Consider the following 25441-nt stretch of genomic DNA (forward strand, 5'->3'; position numbering starts at 1 on the left):
TTTTAACATAAAAGTAATTTCTACCAAAAAAAAAAGAAACCCCGACTCTACTAAAAATACAAAAAAATTAGCCGGGCATGGTGGCAGGTGCCTGTAGTCCCAGCTACTCAGGAGGCTGAGGCAGGAGAACAGCGTGAACCTGGGAGGCGGAGCTTGCAGTGAGCCAAGATCGCGCCACTGCACTCCAGCCTGGTTGACAGAGCGAGACTCCATCTCAAAAAAAAAAGAAAAAAGAAAAAGAAAAATGTCATCAAAATCATCCTAACAATAAACATTTGCTTATTACATGTGGCAGCCATGGAGGTATGTCCCTTATATCAACCTTTATGAAATAACTTTCCAATAAGCTTCTAGGTGCACAGTTAGCTGACAGCCTCCTACTGCAGTCCCTTCAGGATGCCCAGCTTTCAAGCTGAAGTCACACTCTTCCTGGGCAGCCCCACCCAATGACTACTCATAACATAGGCACTACGGCCTGGCCACTTCTGTCCAATGCAGGACTCCTTTAATGAACAATTTTTGTTCAAGTCTTCACTGTGTTGTCTGAGACTCTGTCAGACCTGCATCGCACTCTGAGACTCTCCCTGACAATTGTGCCTCCTCTCCCTTTCCTTTCACAGAAGTCCTCTCCTACTTCATATATCTCTTATAGTCCTGTCTCAGCAGCTGCTTCCTGAAGGACTCAAACTGGCACAGCTGGTACCAGAAATTGACTAAGAAAGCAGGAGCTAAGATGGGGCTTAGGAATTAGATAACTTACTGCCCAACTGACAATGAAGCTCTCATCCCAGGTGGTATGTGAGGCATGACAGGCCCTGGCACAAGCTGGTGGCCCAAGTGTTAACACGCAAGTTGTGACTTGGGAGAATGTTCCCAGAGAGGAACACTCAAACTGGTGTAAAGATTCAGATATTTGGGAAGGGGAACACAAAACATACAAGAATAGCCGGGCGCGGTGGCTCATGCCTGTAATCCCAGCAGTTTGGGAGGCCGAGGCGGGCGGATCACGAGGTCAGGAGATCGAGACCATCCTGGCCAACATGGGGAAACCCCGTCTCTACTAAAAATACAAAAAATTAGCCGGGCATGGTGGCAGGCGCCTGTAGTCCCAGCTGCTCAGGAGGCTGAGGCAGGAGAATGGCGTGAACCTGGGAGGTGGAGCTTACAGTGAGCCAAGATCGTGCCACTGCACTCCAACCTGGGTGACTCAGTTTCAAAAAAAAAAAAAAAATACAAGAACAATAAAGTTGGCTAGCTGTTAGATTGCCCAGGCTCCCTAGAAAGGGCAGCTAACAAACAACTGAAAACTAAGCGTGAAGGTCAGAGGGCTCTTTGGTAGCTCACAAACAGGTCCTTATCACCTACGAAGGGAGGCAGTAAAAGATGAAGAACAAACTCAGGATGGCTACAGACCACTGCTTCACGGTGGCTGAATGCTCAGCCAAGTCAGGTTTGTTATGCCAAGGTCAGGATCCTGATTTGGAAAACCTAGAAGCCTGATAGACAGGTTACGGATAGATGGCTGCCCCCAAAGATTGTCATTTCCAAATCCTTTGAACTCTGAGTCTTCAGGGATGAGTTAGCACTCCCTGCTGCGCAGAAGCACACTTCAGAGGTCTGTCACCTGCAAGGCAACACAGGGGCTCCCTCAGGATCTGTCCCTATCTGCATTCCTAGATGCCATGATAATAGCTAGTGCTAACCCTGCCAAGGACATCTTGGACCTCATAAAGGAGAACAGGGACTATAATCCCCAAAAGAATGGCAAGAATTAGCCAGGGTACCAGCAGGACTGGCATAAACCACAGTGCTAGATTTTCAAAGTGCTTAAGCAAGCAGGAACATTAGACTGAGTAAGGTCAAGTTTACTGGTTGAGAAAGGGGCTGTCTCAGGATATGAGAATTAACACTGTGGCAGGGACCTGGGAGATGGCATAAACTTGCTGTCAGGGTGGCTCCTAGCAGCCTGGAGAAAATGATGGGCCAACCTAAGTCAGGCTGAAATGACTGAATTGACATAGCAGAGAGCAGAGGACAGGATTAAAAAGCTCAGGAAAGTGGGTATGATAGAGTTGTGTATACCATGTGAGGAGAGAAGACCATGCATCAAAGCTATCAGGAATATACTGGGGAGAGAGGCACCAGCATCACTAAGAAGTTCAGTGGTGGCGCTCCTCTAAAGGAAAGGCTCATTGATAGCAATAGGGGCCAGGTGGTGGCACTTAAACACCAGAAGCTAGTGAACTCTTACCATTATGATTCATGTTGAAAGACAGCCAATAAGACTTAACTTTCAGGGAGCTGTGGAGATAGTTAAGAGAATATGGTGCAGGCTGGGCAATGTGGCTCATTCCTGTAATCCCAACACACTCTGGGAGGCTGAGGTGGGTGGATCACTTAAGGTCAGGAATTCAAGACCAGCCTGGCCAACATAGTGAAAACCCCCGTCTCTACTAAAAATACAAAAATTAGCCGGGTGTGGTGGTGGGCACCTGTCATCCCAACTGCTGGGGAGGCCGAGGCAGGAGAATCACTTGAACACGGGGAGGTGGAGGTTGCAGTGAGCTGAGACCACACCACTGCACTACAGCCTGGGCAACAGAGTAAGACTCCATCTCAAAAAAAAAAAAAAAAAAAAAGAGAATATGGTGCCATAAGGAAAAAAACAGACAGATAGTCAAAATCAGTGCTGCTTAATATATATAATCAAAACAAGGCCAGAATTGGATAAGCAGGAGGCTGAGGGTGATTGCACCAATAAAAACCTACTATCCCTTTCCCAGTTCCTGGACCTGAGCCAGTTTTCACATCTAAACTCATATATATATGTAAAATTATTCCCAAGTCCATCCCGAAAGGAACCTATGGCCATTTACTCAGGCAACTATAAAGTGGGGAAAGGAGGCCGGGTGCGGTGGCTCACGCCTGTAATCCCAGCACTTTCGGAGGCTGAGGCGGGCGGATCACGAGGTCAGGAGATCGAGACCATCCTGGCTAACACGGTGAAACCCCGTCTCTACTAAAAATACAAAAAATTAGCCGGGCGAGGTGGCGGGCGCCTGTAGTCCCAGCTACTCGGGAGGCTGAGGCAGGAGAATGGTGTGAACCCGAGAGGCAGAGCTTGCAGTGAGCCAAGATCGTGCCACTGCACTCCAGCCTGGGCGACAGCGAGACTCCGTCTCCAAAAAAAAAAAAGAATGTCACTAAAGTGGGGAAAGGAAAATACCCAGACATTTCAAAGACTATGGGTCACAGAGTCTGACTTGATATTGGTATACAGAAACATGGAGCATCATTGTGGCCCTATTATAGCAGTAGAAATACAGGAACCAAGTAATAAATGGAGTCCTGGCCAAAGTCTAGCTTTTAATGGGTCCACTGGTCCACAGACCTACCCAGCAGTCACTTCCCCAGTCCCTCAATGTATAAATGGGATTGGCATACTTGGCAGTTGGGGGTAACTCCCACCCCGGGTCTTTGACCTGAGGAGTAAGAGCTATCAGACAGAGAATGGCCAAGTGAAACCTTCTGAAAATAGCTCTCCATCCCCTGGGTGTAAATCAAAACCAAAATTGTGTAGGGGGCAGAGGTAAAGGGAATGGCAATGATTAGTGTCACCTTTAAGGATCTCAAAGATTCAAGGGCAGTAGTCCCTATATATATCCATGTAATTCAAAAGTCTAGCCCCTGCAGGAACCAGTTGGATCTACCACAAGCTCAAACAAGTAGCAGCCATGACCACATTGCCATGCTAGATGTAGTATGTTTGTTGCAGCAGATAAATATAGCCTTGGGTACACAGCATGCAGCCATTTATATGGCAAATAAGTTCCTTTCTATCCTAATCAGAAAAGAGGATCAGAAGCAGTTCACTTTCACATGGAACAAACAATAAAATGCATTCATGGTTTTGCTTTGGGGCTATGTTAACTCCACTCTATCATAATAGTCTGCAGAGATCTGGACTCAAAGCATATAGATCCATCACGTCAGTGATACATGTTGATCTTGCAAGATGAGCAAGAGGTGGCTAGCATACTGAAGGACTTGGTGGGGTACAGGTGTTCCAAAGAGGGTAAAGAAAAACCCTACAAATATTCAGGGATCTTCCATTTCAGCGAAGTTTTAAGAGTCCAGTGGTCGCAATCATGCCAACACATCCCCTCCAAAGCAAAAAACAAATTGCTGCATCTTGCATCCCCAACTGCAAAAAAGGAAGCACAATGTCTGGTAGGCTCCTTCAGATCCTAGAAGTAACACATTCTATACCCAGGAATACCACTGTGGCCCATATACTGGTTGACATGAAAGGCTGCTAGTATTGAGTAGGGGCAACAACTCTGCAGCAAGTCCACGCTGTAGTGCAAGCAATCCCTATGCTGTTGGAGGTACCAATGGTGGGAAAAGATGCAGTGTAGAGTTTATAGCAAGGAAGAGAATCAAATTGCAGGCCCCTAGAGTTCTGCAGGAAGGCCATGCTATTAGAAAAACAGCTCCTGTGGCCGGGCGTGGTGGCTCACGCCTGTAATCCCAGCACTTTGGGAGGCCGAGGCGGGCGGACCACGAGGTCAGGAGATCGAGACCATCCTGGCTAACACGGTGAAACCCCGTCTCTACTAAAAATACAAAAAATTAGCTGGGCGAGGTGGCGGGCGCCTGTAGTCCTAGCTACTCGGGAGGCTGAGGCAGGAGAATGGCATGAACCCCGGGGGGCGGAGCCTGCAGTGAGCCGAAATCGCGCCACTGCACTCCAGCCTGGGCGACAGCGAGACTCCGTCTCAAAAAAAAAAAAAAGAAAGAAAAAAAAGAAAAACAGCTCCTGGTGTGCAACTGTGTCCTATTAAGAGATACAATGCTTCATCACTGGGCACCATGTGTCCAGACTTTCCATAATGATCTGCATTCACTAGGACTCGCCAGGTCATAAAGCCAGGTGAGCATAGCAGCAATCCATTATAAGATAGGAATGGCACATCAAGGATCAAAATGAAACAGAACTAAAAGGCACAAGAAGACTGCTATAAGCAGGCAGCCAAGACTTCCCTGGCACTCACCATACTAGCACCATTTCCTCAGCTCACATCTATAGCTATTTGGGGTATCCTATAAGACCAACTTAAGAAGGAGAAAAAAGCCAAAGTTTTGCTTATAAGTAGGTCAGCTCAGTATGTGAATGCAAGCTGAAAAAAACAACGGAGTTCATTATAGCCACACTTAGGGGTGACCTTGACAATGAAAAGGGAAAATCTTCTTAACAGACAGAGCTTTGAGTCGTGCACCTGGTTATGAATTTTATGCAGAAAGAAAAGTGGCCTGGGGTGAGAATATATAGACTCACGGGCAATGGCAAGTAGACTGGCCAACTGGTTAGAGGCCTTTAAGGAGAAGGACAAAGGCAAGGGGTATGGGTGGAGGGAAATGAATGAATATATGGGAGTGGGTGGAAAGTATGAAAATCTTTGTTTCATGTGTTAATGCCCACCAGAAAGTATCCAATACAGAAGAGCCAATGAACAGCCAAGGAGACAAAATGACTCAACTAGCTGACATCGGTCACCCAGAAGTGGCAAGATGGGGACATAAATGGAGAGGTCACTGTGGCAGAAATAGAGATGGAAGCAGAGAAGGAGACATGGACTCCTATTTACCAAGGCCAACTCTGAACATCCAACCTATGAGCAACAAAGACCAACACCAAGCCCCCATATAGCATTATGCCTCAGGCAGACCAACAGACTATTAAGTGGCAAGCTGACTACACTGGGCCTCTTCCATCTTGGATGGGCCAGTGATTGATCTTCACAGGATTAGACACTTATTCCAGGTATGGGTTTGCCTTTCCTGTCCATAGAGACCTAGCCAGTACCACTAAATACAGACTTATACAGCACTTAATCAACAGACATGGAATCCAGCCAAGGGAATCACTTCACAGTGAAAGATTTGTGGCAGTAGGCCCATAACCATAAGCTCCAGTAGTTATATCCATAACAGCTCCATACAAAAGGACCAGTCTTAGAGAGTATTGGAATGGCCTGCTGAAGGCACAGCTAACGTACTAGCTCAGAGACAAAAATGGTGTGCTATCCTCTTGTATGCAGTACATGCACTGATTTAGAGCTAGGTTCCCAGTAAGAAGAATACATGGGTCTGAGAACCAAGAAGTGGAAAGGGAAATAGCCCCTACTTGCCATCATTCCCAATGATCTACTTTGTGCTTCCCATCTCTGCAATGTGGGGCTCTATGGAGTTAGAAGTCCTGGCACCCAAAGCGGGCACACTTTTGCCAGGAGACACATGAAAGGTCACAGTGAACTACAATTTACAGCTGCAGCCTGAATATTGAGTATTCCTTGTGTCCAAGGACTAGAAAGCAGTAAGAGGAATGCCCATCTTGGCAAGATTAATTAACCCTCATCCTCAGGAGGAAGTAGGGCTGCCGTTACACAAAGGGAACAAGAAAGAATATGTGTGGGACTCAGATGATTCCCTAGGATACCACTTAATACTCCCTGCCCAGTAGTGACTATGAATGGACAAATGCAACCACTCCAGTCTCAGACTCCTCAGAAATGAGGGTTTGGGTCAAACCACTAGGTAAACAACCAACACCAGCAGAAATGATAGCTGAGGGCAAGGGCAATTTAGACTACATAGTGGAGAGGGCTCTAGAACTTTGTAGCTCTGAGACCAGCTACAGTGATGAGCCTGAGGCCTGTCTCACTAATCTCTTTCTACATTTCCTCCCTTGGAGGAGCTGCTCTCAGAAACTGTGAAGATATGGATCTGTGCATCATGAGGAATGGACTGTAGCAATCACTTGGATCTTCCTTGAAAAAAGAATTGCCATTCAGGTCCAAGGAGTTTGGTTAGCTAACAGCCTCCAGCTGCAGCATGTTCAGAATTCATCTCAGCTTCCCAGTCATGACCATGCTCTCCTTGGGCAGCTCTAGCCAGTGACTAAACATGGTGGGTGTACTAAAATCTGGCCATTTCTGCCCATGCAGGACTCCTCTAACAGGCAATATGTGCTCTGAAGTTCCCTGTTAGGTTGACCGAGATTTTTTCAGATCTGCATCACAGACTGAGGCTCTCCCTAGGCAATTCTGCTTTCTCCCCATTTCCTTTCATAGGCATTCCATCCCATAAAACCTCTTGTGCTACTACATCCATTTCAACGTCTGCTTCCCAGCGGACCTGAACCAATACACTATGTAATTAGCTCTTTATATGTATCTGTTTATTTAACCCATTGATGTATTATTGTTAGTCCCATTTTACAGGTGAGAAAACTGAGGCACAAAGAAGTTATTAACTTGCCCAAGATCACAAAGTGAAAGGATAATTAAATTTGAACCCAGACAGTTTGACTCTAGAGCCTGTAATTTAATCACTATGCTGGGAGAGACAGGATACTGTCTTGTCATCTTTAGATATTAAGAGTGATTATTTATTCTGTGTAATTTTAAAGAGTAAAAGAGCAAAAGGATATACACTAGAAAAAAAGCTAGATTTTTGGCTGAATATAAAAAGAAATAATACTGCTAATATTCTAATAACGTGCAGAATGAGCACCTTCAGGAAGTAATCAGGGCCTATCATCTGAGAGTTCAAAGTCTCGGATATGGTGAGGGTGAGACTTTAAAAAACAGATAAAAGTTGACCTACATCAGTAAAAGGTGTTAATTACTAAGGCCTACGTGGAAAAAAGGGGTTCCACAACCAAATAAGTTTGGGTAATATAGCCAGGCACACTGGCTCATGCCTGTAATGCCAGTACTTTAGGAGGCTGAGGCAGGTGGATCATCTGAGGTCAGGAGTTCGAGATCAGCCTGGCCAACATGGTGAAATCCCATCTCTACTAAAAATACAAAAATTAGCCAGACATGGTGGTGCATGCCTGTAATCCAAGCTAATCAGGAGGCTGAGGCAGGAGAATTATTTGAACCTGGAAGGCGGAGGTTGCAGTTAACCAAGATGGTGCCACTGCACTCCAGCCTGGGTAACAAGAGCAAAACTCCATCTCAAAAAAAAAATTGGGGTAATACATAGCTGAACAAAGTTAAACAAGTTTCTTCCACTCCTCAGTCTTTAGAATACTAACGTGCATTTGCAAACTTCTACCTAAGGGATATATAGTAAGCTGAAAACCCAAACTTATTTGACTAGAGAACATCTCCTTGCTCCTAGGGAACATACTTTAGAAATCCTGGATGGGCTCAGAGAGGTGGCTCATGTCTCTAATCCCAGCACTTTGGGAGGCCGAGGCGGGTGGATCACTTGAGGTCAGGAGTTCCAGACCAGCCTGACCAACATGGTGAAACCTTGTCTCTACTAAAAATACAAAAAATTAGCCAGGTGTAGTGGTGGGTGCCTGTAGTCCCAGCTACTCGGGAGGCTGAGGCAGGAGAATTGCTTGAACCCGGGAGGCGGAGGTTGCAGTGAGCCGAGACCACACCACTGCACTCCAGCCTGGATGACAGAGCGAGACCCCATCTCAAAAAAAAAAAAAGAAAAAACACACATACACACACACATAGACACAGGACAAGATTCACAGGATGAAAAAAGAGTGTGGACTTTCTAGTCAGAGATATATGAGCTTGATATATAAGTTTGAATCATGAATGTGGGCTTAAGCTTAGGAAAATCAATAAAACTCTCCAAGCCTCAGTTCCCTCAGCTGTAAAATGCATAATAATATAATGACCTTATAATATCCTTAGTAAGAGTTACAAATAACATATGTGAAACACTTACCAGAAAGATGGCACACTACAGGGAAAGCTTTTATATTCCACAAAAAGTAATAAAAGGTAAAAGAATCAAGGAAAACTCCATAAACCTGGAATCTTGGAAGAACAGGATGCAAAAACAGGAGGGAGGAATGATCAGCTTGGAACCAAATCACGAAGGCTGTATGCCAGGTTAAAGAATCTCAACCTTGCTTTTTAAACACTGAGCAGAAATTTCCATGAGCGACCTCACAATAACTTCAAAAATAATTTACCTCGGCTACTACTACTAAAAAAAAAAAAAGACAATTATCACCAGAATCACAAAAAGGCCTACATGATGTACTGTGAAGTTCAAGTTTCAAACTGGCAGTGTTTTATTTTAATTACCTTTTAGGGACTGTTTCTCCTGCTCAACTGAAAATGAAAAATGGAGATTAAAGTTTGTATAAATCCTGACAGGGTGTTTTTACAAAATTTTGACATTGCTTGTTCTATCTTTTTTTCTTTTTTCTTTTTAAGACAGTATGTTCCCCCGTTGCCCAGGCTGGCGTGCAGTGGCGTGATCTCGGCTCACTGCACCTCCCCTCCGGGTTCCCAGGTTCAAGCGATTCTCCTGCCTCAGCCTCCTGAGTAACTGAGATTACAGGGGCCCAACGCCACGCCCAGCCAATTTTTGTATTTTTAGTAGAGACAGGGTTTCACAATGTTGGCCAGGCTGATCTTGAATTCCTGACCTCAAGCGATCCATCCACCTCGGCCTCCCAAAGCGCTGGGATTACAGGCATGAGCCACCGTGCCTGGCCCTATCTATCTCATCTATCTAGCTATCTATCTAGCTATCATCTATCATCTATCTATCTATCTATTTAGAGATTAGGTCTCACTATGTTGCCCAGGCTGGAGTGGGGTGGCTATTCTCAGACATGATCCCACTACTGATCAGCATGGGAGTTTTGAGCTGCTCCATTCCCAGCCTGGGCCAGTTCACCCCTCCTTAGGCAACCTGGTGGTCTCCGACTTCCAGGAGGTCATCCCCTCTCAGGATGTCACCATACTGATGCCAAACTTAGTGCAAACACTGATCAGCATAGCACACTACAGCCCAGAACTCCTGGGCTCAGGCAATCTTCCCGCCTCAGCCTCCCAAGTAACTGAGACTAGAGGCACATGCCACCACACCAGTCAGTTTATTTTAGTAAAGAGAATTTTGAGATAGACTCTGTTGGGCTATGTAACATATAAAAATATGTACAATTTACTCTTTCTTCATTTTAATAAAATGAAATCTCACAGATAAACAGCAAACTTTAATCATGAAAGGTTAGAAAAGAACCAAACTATATTGCAAACAGAAATGCATATCTTTTCATTAATCCTACCAAAAAGGCTCCAGAACTACTGTTTTTGTAACTTTATACGGAAACTATATCATCCAAAGGAACTAAAAGATTGTATAATAAACCAGAACAAGCCTTTCAGCTTAAAATCACCACTACAGGCTAGGCAGTGGCTCACACCTGTAATCCCAGCACTTTGGGAGGCCAAAGCAGGTGGATCACGAGGTCAGGAGTTCAAGACCAGCCTGGCCAAGATAGTGAAACCCCGTCTCTACTAAAAATACAAAAATTAGCCACGCGTGGTGGCAGGGCATACCTTGAATGAGTAACCAAAACATCGGGTAATATTCTACATACAAGACAAACAATGACATTTGTATTTATATAAAATTATGTATCATTGAGAGGTAACGGCAATTCTTAAAATCTGTCATGCCTGACTGCCTAGAAATGTTAATATGAAACTAGACTGTAAATTTTTAGAAATGTTTCAGTAGAGTTAAAGAAAAACTAAACTCAGGCATTACAATTGCCTTTTCTTAAGAAATATTCATATTGCCCAGGCGCGGTGGCTCACGTCTGTAATCCCAGCACTCATTCAAGGTATTAAAGCCTTCCTATGAGGTTTTTTAGGACATAGTTCAAAGTCAGCAATAATTACTTGCTAATTCTAAAGTTTTTTTTCAAACCAGTTAGGAAATACTACAGGGAACCATTGTTTGAGTAAACAAAGTGCAAGTTTTAGACCTTCATTCTACATGTTCAAGATCAGCCTGGTCAACACGGCAAAACCCCATCTCTACTCAAAATACAAAAATTAGCAGTGCATAGTGACAGGCGCCTGTAGTAACAGCTACTCGAGAGGCTGGGTCAGGAGAATTGTTTGAACTGGGAGGTGGAGGTTACAGTGAGCCGAGATCACACTACTGCACTCTAGCCTGGTTGACAGAGCGAGAGTCTATCTCAAAAAAAAAAAAAAAAAAAAAATCATGTTAAGGCTGGGAACAGTGGCTCATGCCTGTAATCCCAGCACTTTGGGAGGCCAAGGCAGGCAGATCACTTGAGGTCGGTTTGAGACCGGCGTGGCCAACATGGTGAAATCCCGTCGCTACTAAAATTACAAAACTTAGCCAGGCATGGTGGCGCGCACCTGTAGTCCCCGCTACCAGGGAGGTTGAGGCAGGAGGATCGCTTGAATCTGGGAGACAGAGGTTGCAGTGAGCCAAGACTGCGCCACCGCACTCCAGCCTGGGCAACAGAGCAAGACTCCATCTCAAAAAAAAAAAAAAGAAGAAATATTCATATTAATAGAAGACAGCCTTTTATACAGCTGAAGTCCTCACACCACCATTCCTATCACCACCCAATGTGGTTAATCAGTTCTATTAATCAGAGTTCACTGTTTACTAAACAGGAAACTAGAAAGTTTACAGCTTTTTTTGTTTTTGAGATGGAGTTTCGCTCTTCTTGCCCAGGCTGGAGTGCAATGGTGCAGTCTTGGCTCACTGCAACCTCCGCCTCCCTGGTTCAAGCAATTCTCCTGTCTCAGCCTCCCAAGTAGCTGGGATTACAGGTATCTGCCACCATATAGTGGTGATTTTGAACCGAAAGGCCTGTATTTTCAGGAGAGACAGAGTTTCACCATATTGGCCAGGCTGGTCTCGAACTCCTGACCTCAGGCGATCGGCCCACCTCAGCCTCCCAAAGTGCTGGGATTACAGGCGTGAGCCACAGCGCCTGGCCTACAACTTTTATCCTCAGGCCAAAAACATTCCTTATCATCAAAGAATCTGGCAATGCATCTGCAAGTAAAAGCTTCAACAATTTACCTAATGACTGTAAATAAAAGTTATTAACCAGGAGCATGGTGGCTCATGCCTGTAATCCCAGCACTTTGGGAGGCTGTGGGTGGATCATTTGAGGTTAGTAGCTCCAGACCAGCCTAGCCAACATAATGAAACCTCGCCTCTATTGAAAAAAAAAAAGTTATGAACCGCAGATAGAGCCTTACATTACCACTTCACACTCATTAGGATGGTTATAATAAAAAAAACAGATAACAAGTGTTGGTGAGGACGTGAAGAAATTGGAACCTTCATACAACGCAGGTGGGATTGTAAAAAGGTGCAGCTACTTTGTAAAAACAATCTGATAGTTTCTCGAAAGGTTAAACATACAGCTACCATTTGGCCCAGCAATTCCATCCCTATAAATACCCAAGAGAAATGAAAGCATATTTCCACACAATAATTTGCACATGAATGTTCACAACATTATTTATAGTAGCCAAAAAGTGGAAACAGCCGTAACTGATGAATAAAATGTGGTATTTCCATACAATGGAATATTATTCAGCAATAAAAAGAAATGAAGTACTGACACTTGCTACTGAACCCTAAAACTATTATGCTAAGTAAGAGAAACCAGTCATATATCGTATGATTCCACTTACATGAAATGTCCCGATAGGCAAATCCATAGAGGCAGAAAGTACATTAGTGGTTGCCTAGGGCTGGGAGGATTAGGGAGATCCTGGGAGTGACTGTTAATGGGTACAAGTTTCTCTTTGGAGTGATTAAAATGTTCTAAAATTAGACAGCAGTGATGTTTGCACAACTCTGTGAATATATAATACTGTTCTAACTTTTCCAGTTCCGTAAATGGGCTATTTACCATAATTTAAAAGAAAAATATAAGTACTAATTAATTTGTAAAATAGAAAATACTTTATGCGTTGAGTATCCCTTATCTAAAATACTTGGAACCAGAAGCATTTGGGACAGATTAGAATTCTGACGCAAGTCTAAACACAAAATTCATTTGTTTCATGTATACTTATACGCATAGCCTAAAGGTAACTTTATACACTATTTTTAATAATTTTGTACATGAAACAAAGTTTTGACCATTTTGATTGTGACCCATCACATGAGATCAGGCATGGAATTTTTCCACTTGTGAGATCATGGCAGTGCTCAAAAAGTTTTGGACCTTTGAGCATTTCGAATTTCAGACTTTTGGATTAGGGATGTAAAAACCTGTAAAAACAGCACTTTTCAAATTATTTTATTAAATAAATTTTACCATTATAAAGTATAAGGTATTCTACTACATAACTAAATACTAATTCTGACACCTTGGTTCCTCCTTAATTTAGCAATCTCTAATACTTCAAAATTGGATTATGCTGATTTTACTTATTAATAGTAAACTACATAAATAATTAACAGTCTTTCAACCTCTTTTTTTCAAAACTCAGAGAAATATATTTTCCAATTCCAGAGTCCGGATTTACCAGGACTCATGGGACTGAACTATAGCTCTGATTTACCCATTATATCATTTAATACTTACAATAATCCTGTAAGGTGACTATTATCAGTTGCATTTTATAGAAAAGAAAATTGAGACTTAAAGAGGGTAACAAACTTGTCCAAGGTTATAAGAAAAGACTGACAGGCTATAAAATCTAGTTCTAGCCTACTGTAGTTTATAAGGAAAAATCTATGTTCTGAAAACAGTTCTTAAGTAAATTTAATAAATTGAGAGTTTTTTGAAAACTAAATATATGAACTATTTCTATTCAGTGCCTGCAACTACATATTTTCCAATGATTATTATATACAGTTGTCTCTCTGTATCTGTGGAGGACTGGTTCCAGGAACCCACAGGATACCAAAATCTGTGGATGCTCAAATCCCTTATATAAAATGGCACAGTATTTGCATATAACCTATGAACATCCTCCTGTATACTTTAAATAATCTCTAGACTACTTACAATGCCAAATACAATGTAAGTGCTATGCAAATCAACTGTTATACTGTATTGGGTTTTTATTTGTATTATTTTTATTATTGTATGATTACTTTTGTGTGTGTGTGTGTGTGTGTGTGGATATTTTTGAGCCTTGGCTGGGAGGACCCACAGATACAGAGATCTGACTGTACTAAGAATGTTGCTCTATATAATGCAGGTCAAGTATACACAAGTAAAATTAAAGATCAATGTAAAACTCTGAAAATAAATAATTTGCAACAAGTGTACCCTATATAAAGGGAATACTAATTTACTGGCTAAAAATGAAATGGAAAACATACTAAAATCGAAATTGTTTTCCATAAAAAATTCCAAATCCCAAAAGTAGACTTAGTCTAAAAAAAATAAAGCAACCAAGTTTTAAGTCATGCAGAAATCCCAATGCCTGATTTTTGTTTTTCCCAAAAGGAAGAAAGAAATGTACATTTATTGAGCACCTCCTACATGACAAACACTGAGCTAATTGCTTTCGGTTACTTTTATCTCATGGAACCTGTTCTACTTTGCTGGGAGGGGTAGTGTTACTCCAATAGTACATAAGAAACTCAGAATCTAAATGTCACATTGCTTTAAGAGGTGTAGTAAGGATTCCTGCTCACATCTGACTCCATACTCTGTACCACATTATGCAATTAACAACCATAAAACACACATATATACACCATCTCTTTAGGAACATAAGAACTTAAGCTAAAATCCAGGCAATTATCTTTTAAACAAGCTTTGTGCCTTGCAACCAGTCTGTGGCTAGCACGTTTACAAGGTGCCACATAAAAGTTTACTGAATGGAATGAACAGTGGTAGCTTAGCAACAGAGGAAGGAATTATCATCTCTACTCACTCTACCTTTCTAAAAGAGTTAATAGGAAACTATCACCAGGCAATATAAGCAATTATTTCCTTAAAGAAAACACTGAATCAGGAATTGGAAGAGAAAGGAATAATCATACATAAAAAGTATTATCAATGTCCTTAAAGGGCAAGATGAGACACAGAAGCCTTAAACAGAGATTTAGCACGTTCCACTCAATTTCAACACTTGTCTGACCTACCTTGTAACAGTTAATTAAAGGTATCTTGCTTCCACAGGACAAGTTTAGTAGAGCCCTTGGTCATTTTTGTGTTTCCTGGAATACCTACAACAGGACCTGGCACTTAAAAGCCAAAATTGTATAAAAATCTTTTACAGATTATAATACCTTTTCAGATTTATTTATCCTAAAAGCCTCGCAAGGTAAGCATAATAACTGAAGTATATGCATTTTACAGACAATGACATTGGTGTCCATTAAGTGCCAAAGTAAATGACAAGGTATTCTTCTCTCACACCACAGCTATCACAGGAGGCTCTCAATAAATGGTTGCTGATTGGATCAGCTGTCCCTCAAAATATCATTTTTCTTTCTAAGATTATTTACTACGAAAAATGACATCCTTTGAGCTGGAGCTGCAAGGAAGTAAAAAAAAAAAAAGAAAGAAAGAAATGACTATTGCCACTAAAGACTTATAGTTTTGCTAGAAAATAGACACCTTCCTTCGGCTCAGCAAGGTTAGTTAATTTTAAACTTACTGTATCAGTGATTCTCAAACTTTAGTAGGTCTAAGAATCAGGGAGACTGATAAAAATAAAGTTCTTTGGGCCATCGTCATCCCTAGAATTTCAATTCAAGGGACCAAGAATCTGCATATTACATATAATACTTATATATATAACAAGCACTCTCAACTGATTCTAATGTTGGTGGTCTTTAGGGACACACTGAGAACTGTATTCAACTTTTTTTTTTTTGAGATGGAGTCTCGCTCTGTTGCCCAGGCTAGAGTCAGTGGCCCAATCTTGGCTCACTGCAACGTCTGCCTCCCAGGTTCAAATGATTCTTGTGCCTCAGCCTCCCGAGTAGCTGGGGCTACAGGTGGGCACCACCATGCCAGCTAATTTTTGTATTTTTAGTAGAGACGGGGTTTCACCATATTGACCAGGCTGGTCTTGAACTTCTGACCTCATGATCCACCCGCCTCGGAGAGGGGCATCTTGCTTACGTTGCCCAAGCAGGACTGGAACTCCTAGGATCAAGGGGTCCTCCCCATTCAGCCTCCCTAGTAGGCCTAGCCATCACACTTTGCCTGAATTAGACTTTTAAAAATCGAGATTAACCTACCCAAATAACTGGTAATCAAGCCAATTTTTAAAAGAAATACTTAAAATCTGACAAAAGCAATGCAAGCCTACAGCATCTAACACAGTAGGTCTTCAAAAACGTGTACCATTCCAAACTTTCTCCCTAGATGGAGACCCCATGCTGCATAGAAGGTTAAGTCAGGGATCTTTTAGGTAGTTACCCATATTCTTCTGTTTTAATTGACGAATTCAACATGGTTCCAATGTAATTTAGTAAAATATTTTTACAGGTCTTATACAAATGACAATGTAAAATGGAACAGTCAGATAATTTTAAACCTAATATACAGAAATAATAATTTTAAAAATCACTGTCAGTACGAGCCCATTATAAACCTGTACTGTTTACAATCTGTGAGATTATGGGTGATTTCTCCTATTATTAAATATTTATTAAGAGCCAACATGGTACCTTTCTATACTTCCCAAGTTTTCTACAATAAGCATATTTTTTCATGATTATAAAAGTTTTGCAAGTACCTATAAGTCTTTTAACTTTCACATACATAACAGGAAAACAAGAATAACCTGTAATCACATTTCTCACAAAACATAAATATCTGACTTACGGTATCAAACTGTAATCACTAGCATTTTCAACATTAATATCAGAACAAATCATTTTATTTCTAAAATTTAGCATGTATCGCATTTCCTTCAGGTATTTATTAGGGTAGCTGGCACTTAAAGAGGACTTAAAATCCTTTTGCCAACTATTCTCTGGATCTCTTTTAAGTGGAACATTTTTGTACCGAACACTGAAGCATAAAAATATTTCTTCTGGCGGGGTGTGGGGGGCAGACCTTTGTAAAAGACGTTTTTATAACTGTGAGTGTTTATCTACAAAACTTAGCATCGCAAAGATGCGATGGGGCTTTCTCCAAGGCAGACCACGCTTAGAGCAAGATATAATATAAAGAGGCAGGGATGAGCAAGCGGCAGGTGATGAAATTTCACCTCAAATAAGACGCAAAAGGTTGTTCTCGAGCAAGCCAGATCCATGAATGACACTCCAGGAGTAGCAGGGGCTCTCTTGGTCCCGCACTCTCTGCACCCCCAATTCTCACCCTGGCCTTCCTCTCCTCCCCCTTCCCCCGCCACAACCGGGATTCTGAGGGACTCGGTATGGGACGCGTGGAAGCCAAAGCTTGTTTGCAAACAGGCGTCATCTGCCTCCCTCCGGGACGTACGTGCAGGGCCCGGGCTAAGAGGCTGCGCTCTGCCCGGGCCCATGCAAACCCGAAAGGCGGCCGTGCTCCTGCCGGCCCCCAGCTCCACACACCCGGCCGCGCCGGAACCGAGGCCAGAGCGAGGGCTTCCCAACGGCGCGGGGCCTAGTCGCCCCCCACGGCCTTCAGCCTCCCGGGGGACGCGGGGAGAAAGGGCTGAGGCCCCAGGACCGCAGGGTGGGGGAGGCGACCGCAGTGGCAGGACGCCCCGTCCGCCCGGCCCGCGGTCTGCCGCCAGGGCCCCCACAGGCGGCGGGAAGCGGGCGAGCCCCGGACCACGCCGCGCCACACTCACCTCAAGCAGCGGCCGCCTCCGCTTCAGCATGGCCAGGGGGGTCGTCCCTGAGCCGAAAGCCTCCTCCGGAGGGCACCGGCGCGGCCCCAGGCGCCGCCGCGAAACCTCCCACTCCTGTAGGAGCTGCGGTAGCCGCAGCTGCGGCTGCTACTGCTGCTAAGGCCCGGCACCCGCCCAGCCGCATCGGCGCCCGGGCCGCGGCAGCCACGCGGATCCCGGAGGAGCGCCACCGAGCCGGGCCGGGGGCGCAAGGCTGCGGCGGGACGACCGAGGTGCGGCAGGCGGGGATCCTCAGCGAAGCCTCCAGCGTGGGGTGGCCGCTCCTGCCGCCGGCGCCGCTGGGCCACAGCGCCCCCTGGACCCCACGTCCGGCTACGGCGTCGGGACTGCGGCGGCCGCGCTGGGCACGAGCCGCAGGGAACGCTAAGGAGCGCGGCCTGGGGGCGGCGAGGGCCCCGTGCTCCCTGCGCAGCCCGCGGCCCGCGGCCGGCCCGGGACTCCGCTTCCCGGGAACCGGAAGCCCCTCAGTTCCCACCAACCCCTGGCGTTCCCCGCCCCCGCCAGACCCGAGCACCTTTTCGTTCTCTCCCGAAGATACGTGAACGTTCTTGTCACTCGGACCCGCACCTGAGAGCAGGAATATAAGGGAATCTCTTCGTTTGTCTCTCACGGTTTCGGGGGTGGCGGGGAGACCCCCTTCTAATTCCTTTAATGCGTCTGGATGAAAGAAGAGTGACCCAGAACAAACCTTTTTTTCAAACATACACACTCGTCTCCCAAAACAGACGAAGGAATTGTCTTTGACCTTAACTTGTTTTTTTATCTACTGTGTAGATCATTAAGAAAATTTCTACAGATATCAACCAAACCCTTAACACCTAAACCACCACCCCCACAAAACAAAAATGAAAAAAAAATACATACATATATATATATGCCAAGCCAGAGAAGAGAATAGCCAACGGGTTGTCCTGAAATTCATAAACAACTTAAAGGTAAGCAAAGAATCGCCCACCTTTTACTAACACCCTCTCCGTCCCAACCTCTTCTCTCCCACCTCTCCACCCCTCATCCCAGGCAAATCCTAGTAAGGCTCTGAAGGAAGGAAATTATTACACAGTGGGGGCTATGGAATCATTCTGTTTACAGATGCCCCATATTTGATCCCAGTCAGCCTCTAGGGTGCAAACATCAGAACCAAAAACAAACACGACTGTCAGAGGGGAAGTAGGGAAAGAAAATTCTCCAAATCCTCTGATCCCTAAATTTTCCAAGTACACTTTTTTAACAGAGTGGTATACTAGAATGTGTAGTGATTTTGGTGTCAGACACATACCAACACTACCAGTTCCAGTTCTGTCATGTATAGCTTTATGACCCTAGGGAAGTTATGTAACATTTTTGAACTTCAGTTTTCTCCTGCCTGCCTTGCTGGTTGTTGAAGATTGGAGATAAAGAGACTGGCCCATAGAAGATACTTAATAAATGTTAGTTAAAATTTTTAATGGTTCCAGTTCTTTTTCTTAGGCTCAATTTTGTACTCATCTGTTTTTGTTTCTCATTCTCTCTCTCTCTCTCTGTGTGTGTGTGTGTGTGTGTGTGTGTGTGTAACTGTATTCCTATCAAAAGATAGATGCTCCATTCTTCATCCTCCCTAGTCTGGGTGAAATTTCCCTAAATTTCACTAATGGGTTTATGTAACACCCCTCCATGGAAGAATAGAGCCTCATACACTGGATCCTATGACATTCTGTTGCACAGCAGATAGCAGCATGCAACCAGTATTTTTTATGTATAAAAAATGTTATAAGGCAATCTCACCTTACCTTAGGTTATGGCCTAATGATGATAAATAATAGAAACTACAAAAGGTCTCCAGGAATCATTCATTTAATAATTGAGCAGCCACCATGGAGAAGATGTCACCTAGTAGCTCTCTTAATGAAAGCTGTTCCTGCATAATCCTAAGTGTGCCTTTGCCACATACTCCTGAGTCACAAAAAAATCACTATGCCCTTTCTATAACAAGAGAAACTGGGGCTCAAAGGGAAACCATGATTCATCCTTGCAGTGATTCTATGAGTTAGGTCCTATGCTACCATTTTACATGTGAAATATATCCAACCTAAGGAAAAGCTGGAAGTAGACCCTGAGATTCCCTTCAGTCCCCAACCTGATGCCCCAACAGTCCTTTCAACAATACTAACAAAATGCTGTAAGGGTCATTTGTTGCCAAAAAATTTTTAGTCAAGGGAAAAGGGCCCTTCAACTGATTGAGATTATTAGCGCTGTAACCTAATATTAGCACTGTATTTTTCATGCCTAGATCACTGCCACCACAGGAAACCTGCATTTGTTTATGAATAATCATGCAACCCAGGGCATAGCTACTACATGAAGAAGATGATTCATTTGTTCCCAAGACCAGTTTCCTCTTGCTTCACACTTTCTCTCCTTGTTGCTGAAAGCAGCTGCCTTTATCATCACAACCTCCTCCCTGATCGGAGTAGTCCACTTTAAATCCTTTCATCCTCTTCAATTTCATTCCATCGTTTTCAGTTTGCCCTCTGCTTCTAAAATGTCTCTCACCTGTTTTCCTCTCTTGTACTGTAAATCTCTTGTTCATTTTAATCTCCCTTGGGCTTCTGTCAATTGATTTGGCTACCCTCATCTCAATTTTTCACTGATTTCCCCTATTAGCTAGCAACTGTAAAATGTCTATTCCCAACCTGGTAGACCTCCCCACTTTCATTTTTATACTGTCTACATCCTGTAGAAAGCCAATATTCTAAGAATCTTTTTTCAACTGAGTTTAAGCACTAGCACCCCAAGCAAAATATTCTTTGCTCTTTAAAATTAGTTTTTAAAATTCAGGCCAAAAAGATACCCGTTTCCTGACTTGGCGAATGGCACTATCATCCACCCAGGTGCCCAAGCCAAAAATCTTGGATTCATTCTTAACTCTTGTGTCTTTCTCCTGGGCAAGTAGTTACAAAGCCTGATAAATTTTACTTTTTTGCTTTTTAAATTTCTCTTCTCCTGTCCAACTCCACTGCCACTCACTTTGGTCTAGGATATATGCTCAATAAATTATAGGTGAACTGAATGAAAAAAAGGAAGAATTGATGAATGCATATTCTATTTGGATATAAGAGTAAATACTGGCCGGGTGCGGTGGCTCATGCCTGTAATCCCAGCACTTTGGGAGGACGAGGCATGTGGATCACCTGAGGTCAGGAGTTCAAGATCAGTCTGGCCAACGTGGTGAAACCCCGTCTCTACAAAAATACAAAAATTAGCCAGGCATGATGGCGAGTGCCTGTAATCCCAGCTTCTTGGGAGGCTGGGGCAGGAGAATCGCTTCAACGCCAGAGGCAAAGGTTGCAGTGAGCCAAGATCGCACCATTACACTCCAGCCTGGGCAACAGAGCAAGACTCAGTTTCAAAAAAAAAAAAAAAAAAAAAAAAAAAACAAGTAAATACTGTATAAAAGTTTGTTTAAAGGAAGACACAAAACCCCTTCCATGCTCCTATTAATCCTTGTGCTTCCCAATTTGTAACTACTCATCACTGTACAGTCAGTATCTATTTACTTATATGTCTCCCCTACCAAATTGTAAGCCCCTGTTTGACAGGTTCAGTGTTTGATTCATATCTGTGTCCCTAGAACCAGTCTCAGCACAAAGTACACCCCAGAGGATGTTAAGCTGAACTGAACTTCCCTCATCAGACTGTAGGTAGCCTGCATCCCACATGCTCAGTGACTTTTTAGAACTTTTCCTTTAAATTTCAGGGCCCACAAAAAATAAGACTCCCGGCCGGGCACGGTGGCTCACACCTGTAATCCTAGCACTTTGGGAGGCCGAGGTGGGCAGCCCACGAGGTCAGGAGATCAAGACCATCCTGGCCAACATGGTGAAACCCTGTCTCTACTAAAAATACAAAAATTAGCCAGGCATGGTGGTGTGTGTCCGTGATCCCAGCTACTCAGGAGGCTGAGGCAGGAGAATCACTTGAACCCAGGAGGCGGAGGTTGCAGTGAGCTGAGACCGTGCCACTGCACTCCAGACTGGGCGACAGAGCGAAACTCCGTCTCAAAAAGAAAAAAAAAATTACCAGGCATGGTGGCAAGAGCCTGTAGTCCTGGCTACTTGGGAGGCTGAAGCAGGAGGATCGCTTGAGCCCAGGAATTTGAGGTTACAGTAATCTATGATTGCCCAACTGCACTCCAGCCTCAGAGACAGAGTGAGACCCTGCCTCTAAAAATAAAATAAAATTATTTTTAAAAAATTAGCAAAGCAGTTCTCATTCTAGGAGATGATATGTAACTAATCAAATATAAATATATGGACAAAGATAGATGCAAAAAGATGTTAATTGTAGGTTTTACTGTAAGTTTATAACATAATGTGAGGAAAACCCTAAATAAAATAAATTAAAATACCTCCACATGCCAGGCACTGTGGCCCAAGCCTGTAATCCCAGCACTTTGGGAGGCCGAAGCGAGTGGATCATCTGAGGTCAGGAGTTTGAGACCAGCCTGGCCAACATGGCAAAACCCCATCTCTACTAAAAATACAAAAATTGGCCGGGCATGGTGGTGCATGCCTGTAATCCCAGCTACTCAGGAGGCTGAGGCAGGAGAATTGCTTGAACCTGGGAGGCAGAGGTTGCAGTGAGCCGAGATCATGCCACTGCACTCCAGCCTAGGCAACAAGAAGGAAACTCTATCAAAAAAAAAACAAAAAAAAACCTCTACACAAAGAACTATTATGCATCCATTAACAATTGTTTTTAAATAATTTTAAATGACATTGAAAACTGCTTATGATTCAATACCAAGTTAATAAAAAACAGTGTTAAGTACAAAAGACTATTATCCCAATTATGTGCTTTATATACTTACAAAATATATAAATATGATACTTAGAAGGAAATAGTTCAAAATGTTATATGTTTGTGGAATTTTTCAATTTTTTTATTTTGGAATAATAGCAGATTTAAAGAAAAGTTGCAAAAATAGTACCCCAAAATCCCACATACTTTTCACCCATATCTAACCACATTTGCTTCATCATTCTCTGTCTCTCTTGCTCTATGTTTCTTCTATCTCTATAGAGAGATATAGATATTGTATTAGTCTGTTCTCATGCTGTTATGAAGAAATTTCTGAGACTGGGTAATTTATAATGAAGAGGTTTAATTGACTCACAGTTCTGCATGGCTGGGGAGGCCTCAGGAAACTTACAATCATGGCAGAAGGCACCTCTTCACAGGGCAGCAGGAGAGAGAATGAGTGCCAAGGAAAGGAGAAAGTCCCTTATAAAATCATCAGATCTCATGAGAACTCACTATCATGAGAACAGTATGGGGTCAACTGCCCCCATGATTCAATTATCTCCACCTGGTCCCACCCTTGACACGGGATTTTTTTTTTTTTTGAGACGGAGTCTCACTCTGTTGCCCAGGCTAGAGTGCAGTGGCACGATCTTGGCTCACTGCAACCTCCGCCTCCCGGGTTCAAGCGATTCTCCTGCCTCAGCCTTCCGAGTACCTGGGATTACAGGCGCCCGCCACCATGCCCGGCTAATTTTTGTATTTTTAGTAGAGACGGGGTTTCACCATCTTGGCCAGGCTTGTCTTGAACTCCTGACCTGGTGATCCACCCACCTCGACCTCCCAAAGTGCTGGGATTATAGGTGTGAGCCACCGTGCCTGGGCCCGACACAGGATTATTACAATTCAAGACAAGATTTCAGTGGGGACACAGCCAAACCATATCAGATGTATAAAGAGGCTACTGTAATTTTTTTTTTTTTGAGACGGAGTCTCAGCCGCCCAGGCTAGAGTGCAGTAGTGCGATCTCGGCTCACTGCAACCTCTGCCCCCTGGGTTCAAGTGATTCTGCCTCAGCCTCCCGAGTAGCTGGGACTACAGGCACACACCACCATGCCCAGCTAATTTTTGTATTTTTATTAGAGAAGGGGTTTCACCATGTTGGCCAGGATGGTCTTGATCTCTTGACCTCGTGATCTGCCTGCCTTGGCCTCCCAAAGTGCTGGGATTACAGGCATGAGCCACTGTGCCCAGCCTAATTATTATTATTATTATTTTTTTTTTTTGAGATGGAGTGTTGCTCTGTCGCCCAGGCTGGAGTGCAGTGGCCGATCTTGGCTCACTGCAAGCTCCACCTCCCGAGTTCATGCCATTCTCCTGCCTCAGCCTCCCAAGTAGCTGGGACTATAGGTGCCCACCACCACGCCCGGCTAATTTTTTGTATTTTTAGTAGAGACGGGGTTTCACCATGTTAGCTAGGATGGTCTCGATCTTCTGACCTGGTGGTCCACCCGCCTCAGCCTCCCAAAGTGCTGGGATTACAGGCGTGAGCCACCGTGCCCGGCCTATTATTATTATTTTTAAGAGACACTCTTGCTCTGTTGCCCAGGCTGGAGTGCAGTGGTGCAGTCACAACTCACTGCAGCCTTGAACTCCTGGGCTCAAAGAATCCTTTTGCCTCAGCCTCCTGAGTAGCTGGGACTGCAGGTGTGCACCACCATACCTGGCTAATTTATTTATTTTTTGGTAGAGGTGAGGTCTCACTGTGTTGCTTGGGCTAGTCCCAAACTCCTGGCCTCAAGCAATCCTCCTGCCTCAGCCTCCCAAAGTACTGAGATTATAGGCCTGAGCCACCGTGCCTGGCCCATCGTAATCTTCTAATCTATCCCTAAATATTTTTCTGTGTATTTAATCAAAACAAAGACAGAGTACATGTATCACATTATAATTATCAAAATTAAAAACTTAACATTGATACAGTACTGTGATCTAATCTGTGACCTTGGATGGGCATGATGGCTCACACCTGTAATCCCAGCACTTTGGGAGGCCAAGGTGGGAGGATCACTTTAGCTCACAAGTGTGAGACCAGCCTGGGCAATATAGCAAGACCCCTATCTCTACAAAAAAATTTTTTTTGGCCAGGCACAGTGGCTCACACCGGTAATCCCAGAACTTTAAGAGGCTGAGGCGGGTGGATCACCTGAGGTCAGGAGTTTGAGACCAGCCTGACCAACATGGTGAAACCCCATCTATACTAAAAATACAAAATTAGTCAGGTGTGGTGGCACATGCCTGTAATCCCAGCTACGTGGGAGGCTGAGGCAGGAGAATCACTTGAACCCGGGAAGCAGAGGTTACGGTGAGCCAAGGTTGTGCCATTGCACTCCAGTCTGGGCAACAAGAGCGAAACTCTGTCTCCAAAAAAAAAAAAAAAAAAATTCTCCTGCTTTTTTTTTTTTTTTGGCCAGGCACAGTGGCTCATGCCCATAATCTCAGCACTTTGAGAGGCCAAGGTGGGCAGATCACCTGAGGTCCGGAGTTCCAGACCAGCCTGGCCAACATGGTGAAACCCCATTTCTACTAAAAATACAAAAATTAGCTGGGCCTGGTGGCTCACACCTGTAGTCCCAGCTACTCGGGCGGCTGAGGCACAAGAATTGTTTGAACCTCAGAGGCAGAGATTGCAGTGAGCTGAGATCACACCACTGGACTCCAGCCAGGGCAACAGAGTGAGACTCCACCTCCTGCCTCGGCCTCCCAAGTAGCTGGGACTACAGGCATGTGCCACCACACCCGGCTAATTTTTGTATTTTTAGTAGAGACAGGTTTTCACCATGTTGGCCAGGCCAGTCTCGAACTCGTGACCTCAGGAGATCCACCCTCCTGGGCCTCCCAAAGTGCTGGAAATACAGGCGTGAGCCACCATGCCTCGCCTAATATTCTTTATAGAAAAAGAAAATAAGTTTTTGGTTCTGGTCCAGGATCCAGTGCAGGATCACACATTA

General features: G+C 44.0%; 1 protein-coding gene across 4 annotated transcripts in view; it reads right to left on the minus strand.

Moving 5' to 3' along the window:
• Positions 1–18108, minus strand: part of ZFYVE9 (zinc finger FYVE-type containing 9) — a 205675-nt gene extending 187567 nt beyond the window's left edge. For 3 of the 4 annotated variants that reach the window (XM_016918251.4, XM_016918259.4, XM_016918273.4), the window contains exon 1: positions 17598–18108. The gene's annotated coding sequence lies outside the window, so the exon portion shown is untranslated. The remainder of the gene's footprint in view (positions 1–17597) is intronic. The other variant, XM_016918269.4, reaches the window with a different exon arrangement.
• Between the last annotated feature and the right edge of the window lie 7333 nt (positions 18109–25441).

The sequence above is a fragment of the Pan troglodytes genome, chromosome 1, assembly GCF_028858775.2.
Source record: "Pan troglodytes isolate AG18354 chromosome 1, NHGRI_mPanTro3-v2.0_pri, whole genome shotgun sequence".
NCBI classification, from domain to species: domain Eukaryota; kingdom Metazoa; phylum Chordata; class Mammalia; order Primates; family Hominidae; genus Pan; species Pan troglodytes.